General features: G+C 37.6%; 1 protein-coding gene across 3 annotated transcripts in view; it reads left to right on the forward strand.

The window, feature by feature from the left end:
* The window catches only part of LOC138713342 (BTB/POZ domain-containing protein 2-like), a 332,232-nt gene that overhangs the window by 68,337 nt on the left and 251,483 nt on the right, over nt 1-12,412 (forward strand). For all 3 annotated transcript variants that reach the window (XM_069845364.1, XM_069845371.1, XM_069845365.1), the window contains one exon: nt 6,448-6,513. The gene's annotated coding sequence lies outside the window, so the exon portion shown is untranslated. The remainder of the gene's footprint in view (nt 1-6,447; nt 6,514-12,412) is intronic.

Consider the following 12,412-nt stretch of genomic DNA (forward strand, 5'->3'; position numbering starts at 1 on the left):
TCATGAAACTACAATCATTAGAATTGTGAGTGCTTTCATTTTTGTTAATAACTTATCTCCCTAAAAACGATTTATTAGAGAAATAATAATACATCCGCTAAGAATAATTAAAAGACCTAGGCTGTATTAACAACTGCTCCTACAGAGGTAGCCTATGTATTTTGAGTTTAAAATATGAACGTTATAATAGTAAGTGTGTACATATTTGCTCTTCTATTTTGTAAGTAAATGTAATTTATTTTATTCCTGTATTTGTTTACACGTCAGATTTCATCTATGCATTACGCTTATTTCCTTTGTTGTTACCCGATGTCCATTAGTTGATTTATATATTAGTTATGAAGATAAATATACAAACGTGTCCAATCAATTATAACTCTATTTCAAGCTAACTTACTTACGGCTTTTAAGGAACCCGCAGGTTCATTGCTGCCCTCACATAAGCCTGCTATCGGTCCCTATCCTGTGCAAGATTAATCCAGTCTCTATCGTCATATCCCATTTCCCTCAAAACCATTTTAATATTATCCTCCCATATACGTCTCGGCCTTCTCAAAGGCCTTTTTCCCTCCGATCTCCCAACTAACACTCCATATGCTTTCTGGATTCGCACATACGTGCTACATGCCCTGCCCATCTCAAACTTCTGGATTTAATGTTCCTAATTATGTCAGGTGAAGAATACAATGCCTGCAGTTCTGCGTTGTGTAACTATCTCCATTCTCCTGTAACGTCATCCTTCTTAGCCCCAAATATTTTCCTAAGAATTTCAAGCTAACCCTTTTTTTTAATTAGGAAAAGTAAATTTCCTTCAATTACTCCATTTGTGTAGTTACAAAATGTCATCAGAGTTCCTGTATGGTGAAATGCGCTTGGTATTCTGTCCTCTATATCTGTGGTTCTGTCTAGCCAGGCGCAACCACTTCAAGGCCGGATATCCGAACGAATATCCAACCTCGCCGGTTGATCTATAACCGGTCGAATATAAACCGGTTGTAAGCGCTGTTTTGCAGTCTGGTACAGAGTAAGCACACAGCACGCTAGAGGGTTAGTATATTCAGTTTCTGAATAATATAGTGAACTATGAGAGTATTTTGGTGGTCGAGTTGTGCTCTTAGTGCGTTTTGTGTATGCTAAGACTAACCGATACCTAGGCTGATTGAAGCTGTCGACCTTTATGACAAATTTAATCGCACTATTACTTTATAAACAACTGTCCATTCTATCCCACCCACCTCACTTACAATCAATCCAGGATTGCATATCAGGGACTAAGATAGTATTCTTAAGAATCTTACCCCGGTGTTAAAATCTTAGGCTACAAATCATGTAGGCTATATTTGAGAATTATGTATGTTGTTATATGAGGACTACACGGAAAGAAGGATGAATAAGCATTCGAGCGCATGATATTCCTTGTGCTTTTCTTGCGCGGAGGAAGGAGCGGCAACAAAGGAGTTGTCCCCTACTCATACTACCTTCCTACTCCTTTAGTAACTCGCAGCAAAGAGCAAAGAGTTTGCAATGCATTAGTACTTTGTTATGATGTAGTCGTATGGTCTATGTTATTTAATGCATACTATTTACGATAGGCTATTAATTAACTTAATAACTATTAGAGTAATACACTATCTACCAAAAAGTAATTAGGCACTGTTTTTGCCCCTTTAGAATCTCGTGGTACCACCTCTTGTTGCTATAACAGCAGCCACCCTGTCAGGTATGCTCTCCACTAGTTAGTGTAGGATATCCACTGGAATGCGTCGCCATTCCTCTTGCTACATGGCACTCAGTTGGACAATGGAAGTTGGCCGCATCTCCCGAGACCTAAATCGCCGATTCCAATTATCCCCAAAGGTGCTCAATGGGATTGAGATCAGGACTCTGTGCAGGCCAGTCCAACCGGTGAACATTATTGTCTGCATACCACTGCATAGTAGCCGCCGAAACATGGGGCCAACTTCCATTGTCCAACTGAGTGCTATGTTGCAAGAGGAATGGCGACGCATTCCAGTGGATATCCTACACAAACTAGTGGACAGGGTGGCTGCTGTTATAGCAACAAGAAGTGGTACCACGAATTCTAAAGGGACAAAAACAGTGCCCAATTACTTTTTGGTAGATAGTGTATATTCGTAATATAGGTATAAGAATAGAGAATGAGTTAAAGAAGAAAATCAAATAAATTGTTATAATATAGCCTAATAGCTATTTTAATCAAGCCTTTAATGAGCATAAATTCTTAAGGAAAAATATTAATATGCTCTAATGCGTAATGTAATAAAGATGCACTAGGTACAGTCATAAAAAATAAATTCACATATAAAAACAAAAGTTCATTGACTTGAAATTATAGGCTTACTTCCTCTTATGAGGGACACTTCTGAAACATTTCTTTGCAGCAGCTAAATTACATTATAGGAAGTATTCTTATAAGGTAAGGGTATTAAAATCTGACATGGACGAAGTACCAGTGTGTTTAAAAGCATTCATTTCCTTGCACGGGATTTCTTACAAGCGTGTTCAGGTACTGCAGAACTCTGAAGTCTACAGGTATGCCACCTAAAGATCAACGAGGCAAACATCATAATCATCACAACAAAAAAATCTAATGATGTGCTCAGCCACATGAAATCATTCAAGGGACGGAAAAGCCATTATGGTCAGTCAGAAAGTGATCGAATATATCTTCCCGATAATTATAAAAAATTATGAAATGTATATTTCACAAGGTCGTTCCGATGTGTCTTACGAATGCTACAGAAAGGTTTTCAACACCAGATTTAACATATCATTTGAATATCCACGCCATGACACTTGCAGTAGCCTACATGTGACAAGTTTCAGGCTGATCTCAAAATTTATGAAAATAAACTCTCTGATAACATTGTGTTTTCTTCCTGTACGTGAACGTATACTGTACACTCTTATACTCATAGAATGACACTGTATTCGCTTTGTTTCTGTGTTTACAGCTAGGTCCGGTCTGCCTTCTAAGCTTCATACAACAATGGCATATGACGCTGAATGTTCCTGCAACTCCATTCATTTTTTTTTTTGCCATGTACAGTTCATATTTGTACTCTTCTTAAGAATCTGATTCTGGTATTAAAATTAGAATTTCACATTTTAGTTTAAAAGCAACATAGCTAATATAGAGGGTGGAAGTTAAGATAGTACATTAAATTGTAGGATGTGATTCCTTAAAATATAACGAACAAACAAGTCTAATACCATTTTGCTCGTTTTTGCGAGGTTTTTGAAGAAATAATACATTTATGCCAACATTTCGATCTCAAATTTTACGAATACTGTTTAAAATACGGTTTAATTTCTTGTATAACAACGAAGAGAACGTTTGTTATGTTCACGTTGCAGCAGTATTTTCATTAGAAAATTCACAGATTTCGAATTAATCGACTGAAGAAACATTGGAAACATTGATTGTCGAGTCACGTACAGAAGATCTAAAAATCTGGCATCGCTGTCGAGACGGGAGACGGTTTGCGTAGTACTCGCAACTGATCAGCTGTTGTGATGTTTACATTGGATTAGTGTGCAGTTGGACGTACAGCGTATTTTAAACAGTATTCGTAAAATTCACGATCGAAATGTCGGCATTAAAGTATTATTTCTTCAAAAACCTCGCAAAAAAGACCAAAATGATATTAGACTTTTTTGTTCGTTATATTTTAAGGAATCACATCCTACAATTATTAATGTACTACCTTACCTTCCACCCTGTATTTGTGAATTATGTTGAATTTTGGTCTACTCCTGTTACATTATTAAAACGGAACTCTCTCCGAACACGATAATTGCTCTTTTAGGATAATCTTATGTATCGGTATATCCCTGATACAACACAGTGTTTTTTTGTATTGAAAACGGTCACATATGTAATTGGAAATGCTGTCACAATGAGGTACATGTAGACAATTTCCAGCTGCCTGAATACGTGGAATTGTGTCTGTTCACGGTGGCCTTGCATCCGAGGTTGGCAAATAACCAAGGCGCTTGTCATATTTGCGGTTTTACTGAATTGAATCGTAGTGAAGTCAATGCGACGTCTTGTATCGAGTACGAAACTGAAGAGAACTAATTTGACTCTTACTATCGTTCACTACAGAGTAACCGTTTTCAGGTGAGTGAGTCACTTTGTTATGGGTAACAATAGAGACTGAGGAGTAAGAGGCGAATACTTTGTGTACATTTACGGGAAGAGAACTCTGAGCCATCGTTGTGGGTCAGGCGTAACGAGTTGCACACGATATCCGAGGCCTATATTCAGACCTGGGTTTGAATCTCTACTGCCAGGGATCATCAGCTCGGACCAGCGTATACAGAATTAATTATAGTAGAGCGTCTCGTTTAGGCACAGTGAAAACGTAAACGAAGTGCAGGTAACGTGTGAGGGGAGGACGAGCCGTACGATAAACACGAGGGATGCACCAGGTTTTAGCTACAACATTTATGGAGGAGCATTAATTGAAATTATATTTTCCAAAAACACACAAAACAAAAGAATACAAATTGTACAGGGTGGCACACGAAATGTCATACCATTTATTTTACACTTAACACGTGGTATGACATTTCGAGCCGTACGATAAACACGATAACGTTATCATATACACATTTTAACAAAGAAGCAATTGTAACGTTGAAATAATTCAATATAACAAAAACAAATTTTCCTACTTATATGATGTTGCTTTCAAACAGCATTTTTTACGTTCATGAATTTCATTCTCTGTATGACTAACATAATATTACCGTCTTCTGTGGCCGAATTAACAAAACTACAGTATATTGGTCTGAAGTGGTCAGGTACAATGCCTGAATAAATTAACTTTGAGCAGGGATAATTACGTTTAGGAAATAGTGTTGTCACTTGAGACCAATATACTGTAGTTTTGTTATAGGCCTACAATGTTAACGCTATATCGTCACTGACGACAGCAATCGCCGGAAATAAAGACGAGCTGGATTCGCAGTAGTTCGAAAGACATTGGCGATGACAACATATCGGTAATGAAACGGCTCATATGTCATTAAGATATATTACCTTTTTAAACATTTTTTAACACTTTAACGTTTAATTTTAAGAGAGTTTTATATGTACACCGTGTCCCGCTTAGAGGGATCGAGAAATAAATGCTCACCATTTAAAATCCGATGATATTGTTTTGATTTACATCTGACAAGGTGCAGAAAATATCCAAGTTTATGCACCAATGGTTTAAAAACAGTTGCATGTTCATGCACATGCGCACTAACGTTTATCGTGGAAACAAGCCTGGCGCCATTGAGTAAACATTCCATTATTGGACCATTCTCCTTCATCGAGGCGACAATCAAAGGGAATGTGTATATGGACATGTGCAGAACTTCTGTTGTTGATCAACTTCCCCTGGATCGGTTTTTCAGCAACATGGTGCTCCACCCCATTAATATGGAGCATTGCGTGGCTTCTTGAATGCAAACTTTCACAATAGATTGATCGGAAAAGGAGAACCCTTGCTTGGCCACCTAGGTTATCCGACTTGACGTCCATTGACCTTTTTCTGGGGCTTTATGACGAATGTTATGTACCACCGTAGTAGAGTTGACACTTTGGAAAAACTGAGACAACGCATTATAAATGCAGCTGCGCTAATTACTCCAAAAACGCTATGAAACACTTGGCAGAAGGTTGAGTATCTTTTGTATGTGTTCAGGGTAGCTCGAGGCGCACACATCGAGTTGCACTGACCATTCGCAGAAACTCGGAGAGTTTTTACATTAAGTTGTACAAAAATTTATGTTATAAAAACATTATTTGTACTTTAAATTAGCACTTGTGTCTCGAGCCCTTTAAGCAGGGTACGGTGTATATTAAAATTCTAATCACTTTCTATTGATTAAAGCACATTTGGACAAGTTAAAAGACTTCTTAAGTGTTTTCAGCTCTCCTAATCATTCGAAAATTATCTTATATTCAAACCTTATTTATGCGTGTTCTGAGTTATGTGTCATTTAAATCATTCCACTTCAGTTACGTACATCTCAGGTTTTACTGCATTTCTATATCGCCTCACCAATGTTACCCACGATAGAGAACCTCGTAATTGATACAACGAGGTTTAGAGTCCAATGCTCTTAGGTGCGGTATAGTAATTTCTTCGGCGTATACTTACGTTATTTGTTGAGTAATTTTTATATTATTTCACTCGTAGCTTCCCTTTACGTGTAAGAAATGAACTCGCACAAAAAACCATTTTATTAAAGGTGTCACAAGGACTTTCTCATTCCCACCCCTTCATTTGTTAATTGAAAGTATGTAATATAAGAGTAACACCCATGACAGCCAAAGCAGTTAAGGCTCGCAGTTTTGACGCTCCTGGCTCGAATCCCATCCGAGGCATGGATGTTTATCCCTTGTTAATGTCATCTGTTTTGTTTTAGGCGGAGGCCTGGCGTCGTGCTGACTACACGTCACTGAAGTTCTGCTGTCTTCGTGGATGTCTAATGGTGAGTTATGAAAAATTCTTCCAAAGAAGGCAGTGGCCCACAAGGCTACAGAGCCATGAATGTATGAAATGAATGAATGAATGAATGAATGAATGAATGAATGAATGAATGAATGAATGAATATATACGTTCTAGTAAATGAGGAACATGTATGAACTTCATTTTCCGTCGAAAGTGGATTTCTTTAATGGAAAATATCATTCTGTGCTATAATGCCAATTAATGTATTCGATACTTTATCACCTACTACATTTTTGACTGAAATACATATAAAATAGTATTAGAGCTTTATTCACATTTTATTTAACCTCTGTCGTCCTCGGTTGTCTTAGGACTGCCATGCTGGCCATCGAAACCGAGATTTGCAGCTTGAAACTCTGCAAAGAGCGATGGATTTTAAAGGGTGATAAAATCCTTAGCAACGGCCGACGAATTTTGCCCGAAACCCTCTAATAGAAACATGATTTTTATACATACTATAAATATACGACAAGGTCTCCCAGTTTTACGTCCCTACGGGAAAGATGCTAAGGATTTTATCGTTCTTTAAAATCCATCGCACTCAGTCGGATTTGAACCCGCGTACTTCGGATCCAACAGCTAGTGTGGTATCCGCAAGACCACCGAGAACAATGGCGTCACGTTATTGTAGCTTATGAAAGATGTAAAAACCATGGGAGAAAAAATGGTAGTATAACATAGTTTTAATAAGATGAGGTAAGAATAGGGACTAAATATCCCTGCAGTGGCTGCGTAGTCTAGACTAGCGGTCATGAGCACAGTGCACCCTTGGGCTAGCGTCTCTTACTCGTGGATAAGACATTGTCCTACCGTGCATCCGTGACTGCTGGCAGGGTATGCTTTCTATCTCTCCCTTCTGCACGAGGGTGCATATTTCGATGCACTGCTTACCCGTTACCCATTTCAGCGAGTGCTGACGACCACTGGTCTAGACCATCAATGCGTGACGCAGACGGCCCGGTTCGAGTCCCAGTCGGGTCTGGGAGCTTTCATCGAAAATCCATAGTGACACTTGGAGCTTACAAGATCGGAGTTGGGGTTGCTCCCGTTTCCCTATGTTACGCATCATCATTATTCCGTACGAACTCCATTCCATGAAATTCCCCTATCTCTGCCTGGTGATGTGCGTAAAGGGGTGCTCTAGGAGCAAGTGAAGTTGCTGCTCGAAACATGGATACCCAGCGAAGCTTAGCGTAGTCAGCTGACGTGGGCTGGGAATGCGTCTAAGTTATATTGCTTTCCATAAGTCTGACAGGAGACATAAACATTGCCAGCAGAGGTTGAGAGGCGGGTAACTGCTAAACAACCAATGGCAGAGGTCACAGTCCAGGCTTATCTTGACGTTGGACGGTGATAGAACACTTCATATCGACCAACTTCAAGATAAGCGTAGGATGTAACCTCTGCCACTAGTTGTTTAGCAATTATCCGCCTCCCTTCCTCTGACGGTAATGTTTATGTCTCCTGTCAGACTTTATGGAACGCAATATAGATGAAGTTCAGTGCAAAAATTCTTTCAAGATGGACGTAGCGTTTGGGTTTTCCCTTTCATTTCAGGATGATGAATTGTTGACAGTAATAATAATAATAATAATAATAATAATAATAATAATAATGATAATGATGATAATGATAATAATAATAATAATAATAATAATAATAATAATAATAATAATAATAATAGATCTAGTTAACGTAAAAATGAACATCAATTAATTTTTCCTTTTTCTTCTATCTCCACGAAATATGAAGGTAGATCGTCCTTCGAAACATCGTATCTTATATCTTTAGCATTAGAAAAGAATGATTATTTATTAGAGGAGAAAAATTCGCTCTGGCGCCGGGGATCGAACTCGTGTCCTTGGTTCTATGTACCAAGTGCTCTAAACACTGAGCCACGCCGAAGTTCAATCTACAGCACCGGATCGAATCCTTCTCCTCTAGTGTTTTTTTTTTCTTTATGGCCTGACTCCAAGTTCGATATATATGTTTACATATATTAAGTCAACTGTCATTATACAAGGAGCGCACTCAACTGAGTGACTTCGTGGCCGGGATTCCACAATCATATACACTGTTGGGTGAAGAATCTACCTAAAGATTAAGTTTTTGTCCTACAGAATATATGTTAGAGTAACAAAAAAAAAAAACACTAGAGAAGAGGGATTCGATCTGGTGCTGTAGATTGAACTCAGTGGTTAGAACACTTAGTAAGTAGAACCAAGGATCCGGGTTCGATCCCCGGCATCGGAGCGAATTTTTCTCCTCTAATAATCATTGTTACCATAACAGATATATTCTGTAGGGCCAAAAATTAATCTTTACGTAGATTAGAAAAGAATCTAAACTAAACAATTTCCCTCTGGTATGTTATTAGGCCTACTGCTTCCTCCAATGATGATGATGATGATGATGATGATGATAATAATAATAATGTAATAATCTTCATTCACGGTTAGGTCATAGACCTGTTCCGAGTTCCGACTTCAACCCGTAGCTTCGTAGGTCTATCTATATCACGCCTTCCTTGTGGTTTTTATTGTAGGCTATTTGTTTAGGCCAAGGGTATCTTTGTTTATTCATTCTTCCTATGTTTTGTCGATATATTTCTATTTTGTCTGTTACAAATATTGCTAGCTCTTGTCTAATTTCTATATTTTCAATTTTGCCTTTCTTTGTGCAGCCTTTAATTGAATTTAAAAAATTTCATTTCTGCTGCTGATACCTATTTACATTTTGTTTCTTCTTTACCCAGTATTCAGAACCCTAGAGTAATACTAGTACTGCTAATGTTTTATATAATTTTAATTATATGCATTAATAATAATAATAATAATAATAATAATAATAATAAAAATTCGTTGCGCGACAACCCATGGAGGGCCAAGCCGACCAGCTGACAGTTGGCCTCACGTCCATGTGCCTCAGCAGAGATGAATTTTATTGTCCAACGATATGGTAGTAAGGTGTGGGCGTCTGCACGATATTCTCCGCCGTTATAACTATGTTAGGAAACCGAATTTTGCTAGTCACTTTAGCTCATCACAATGATGGTAGGCACCGGTACCATACACCGCTTCAAATGTCTTAAAAAGTCTTCCTCCAGAAAACTTGAACCAGCGCTCATTCGGTACATTTACCGTTAAGTTAGTCTTATTTTCCGCTAACTATAATTATGGAAATTATTAAATAAAACTGTTTTTATGACACGTTAATATGAATTCTAGATCACCTCTGTTCTATTGTTGAGTTAACATGAAAATTGCAACATAGTCTACTTTCATAATATTAGAGAAAGTGAAATAAATCAAAGTTAATAAAATAACACTTTTTTTTTTGTAATGGGGCTCGATGCATAAGCTCACAGAATGCAATTATGCAAGAAGTGCACGTTCGCGGCACAAATTGCATTGGTATGAGTGACAACTGCAGCAATTTGTCAACACGGTTGTGACCAGCAAAAAGAAACCCAACTCTGTGGTTAACGGTCGCCTCGGAAAGGTAAACAAACTGGAACAAAATAGCGTTTTTGCAATAAATTGTGTTACTGGGAGTACGTGGGACGGTTTCGAGTTGTTGCCAAGGATACAGAACCGGGCGGGACTGTACGTGCATACATTTAGTTTTAAGGAGCCTAATAAAATATGAGAGTTCAACTGTACCTTAGCCAGTCAATAGTAATATAATGAGAAGAAGAAGAAGAAGAAGAAGAAGAAGAAGAAGAAGAGTTACAAGTATTAGTCTTCATAGACCCTTCGGGATTTGAAGAAAACGCTCAGAATTGTTTTCTGTAACCTTTAATTGATGTTCCGCTTAATTATGCGCTTGTAAATTTATATTAACACACATTAATGCATACTTTGGGGTATCTTGCATATTCTACTGTCTTCAAGTGATAATGTAGCCTAAGTACTGTCTAAAATACAGGGTGATCCGTTTGGATGGGGATAAAATAAAAACGACGTAAAAGATTTACTACTGAACTTTATTTGTTGAAACTTTGTGCATACAACACTGAAAGATGGGAGATTCCTCAGAGCTCAACATGACCCCCATTGCGCACTCTGCACAACTATTAACGGTGATGCAATTCAGCCCATGTCAGTTTTAACATAAGATGAGTGATTTGTTGAAAAGCTTGAGTAATTTTTTATCTCAGATCATCAATGTTCCTGAGTTTCTGTGAATAGACAATGTTTTTAACAAAACCCCACAGGAAGAAGTCAGGAGGGGTTAGATCTGCGGAGTTTGGGGACCAAGCCAAGAGATAGCTGCTTCTCGTACTGGGTTTCGTCTGCATGTTTTTTTTTTTTAAACACAGAACCTGTTTCTACAAATGTTCGATACCACAACATTATGGAATCGTATTTAGGTACATTACGCACACCATACTCGCATCGAAATTCCCTTTGAACTCTTTTAACACTCTCAAATTTAGCATACCAAAGAACACATTGTGCCCGCTATTTATTTTTGTATTAGCCATTTTAATCATCTACGATTTTTATGTGTCCTTTCAGATTATGCATTGTCGATTACCTTATATGGAAACTCCCATCTTTTAATTATAATATAACCATCAAGAAATGTTTTCTACTATGATAATAGCTTTATAATAATAAATTAATATTATCCATACCCAAACGGATCAGACTGTACAACCGTGTCTTATGTTCTGAAGGTTTGTCAATGCATGCCAGTGAGACAGCTACTGTCTTGTTTTCTCCCCACATTAAGGCAAAAAATAAGGGTTAATATCCTTTAAGGAATGCACACTGTTTATGGTTCAATGAACTCTCTGCGAAACATGTTTCCAGGACGAATAATTTCACGATTTGGAGACAATGCCTGGCCGTCAAGATCTCCTGACCTGACTGCAGCTGATTATTTCCTATGGGGTTACCTCAAAAGTAGGGTGTATCGCAACAAGCCTCGCACAATCATCCAGCTGAAACAAAACATAAACAACGAAATTAGTGCCATCGAATCTGTTTTGTTGGGGCGAGTTATGCAGAACTTTCATAGCAGATTGCAGGAATGTATTCGTTGCCGTGGAGGCTACTTACGAAATGTAGTTTTTAAAAAGTAATCGGACATTAATAAATTGCATTGTACTAGATTACTGCCAGTACCTGTGCTTTCTTTTAATTCGTCCTGATTGTCCTACAACAGGGCAATAAAACTGTTATATCCCACTGCGGCACTCTATATGATATTTATGAGGACGCGGTACTGAATTTTGGTCATTTTCTACGTGTTTAAATGTGATGTCAAAAAATATACAGTTTCTTGAAGAATACTGCAGTGAAGATTTCATTATGATATTCTGAGTTAGAAATTCAGTTACTACATTCAGAATGCGTATTATAAACTTTAAAGTGATTTTACCGCAAGTCAGAGTTTTTACATTTTAACTTAATAGAAATAAGATCTCCTGAATAATTACGCCTAGAGTAATGAAACTTTACTTCACACGTATTCACAATAGATCTGTGCATGAAATGCTACATTCTTGTACAGATACGGAAATAAAATTTGAAGCTTCCTTATTGTATAAGTTTCGCTTATAAACTGTGCATGTGCGGTAAACAAGAGCCTCTGTGTATGTACTTGTGGACAGTCGTGCGAAATTGTTGTCTACATACAGGTGGACTCCCATCAAGACTGGCTCCAAATTTTAATTCCGTATCTTATTATTAAGAAAGCTGTGATTTTTATTTCGCGAATATAATAATAATAATAATAATAATAATAATAATAATAATAATAATGATAATAATAATAATACAGTGAAACCTCTCCTTACGGACACCTCCAAGATACGGATACTCCTCATATACGGACAGATTTTTATGTCCCAACTGAAATAATATAGAAA

Source organism: Periplaneta americana, chromosome 14, assembly GCF_040183065.1.
Source record: "Periplaneta americana isolate PAMFEO1 chromosome 14, P.americana_PAMFEO1_priV1, whole genome shotgun sequence".
In the NCBI taxonomy this organism is placed as follows: domain Eukaryota; kingdom Metazoa; phylum Arthropoda; class Insecta; order Blattodea; family Blattidae; genus Periplaneta; species Periplaneta americana.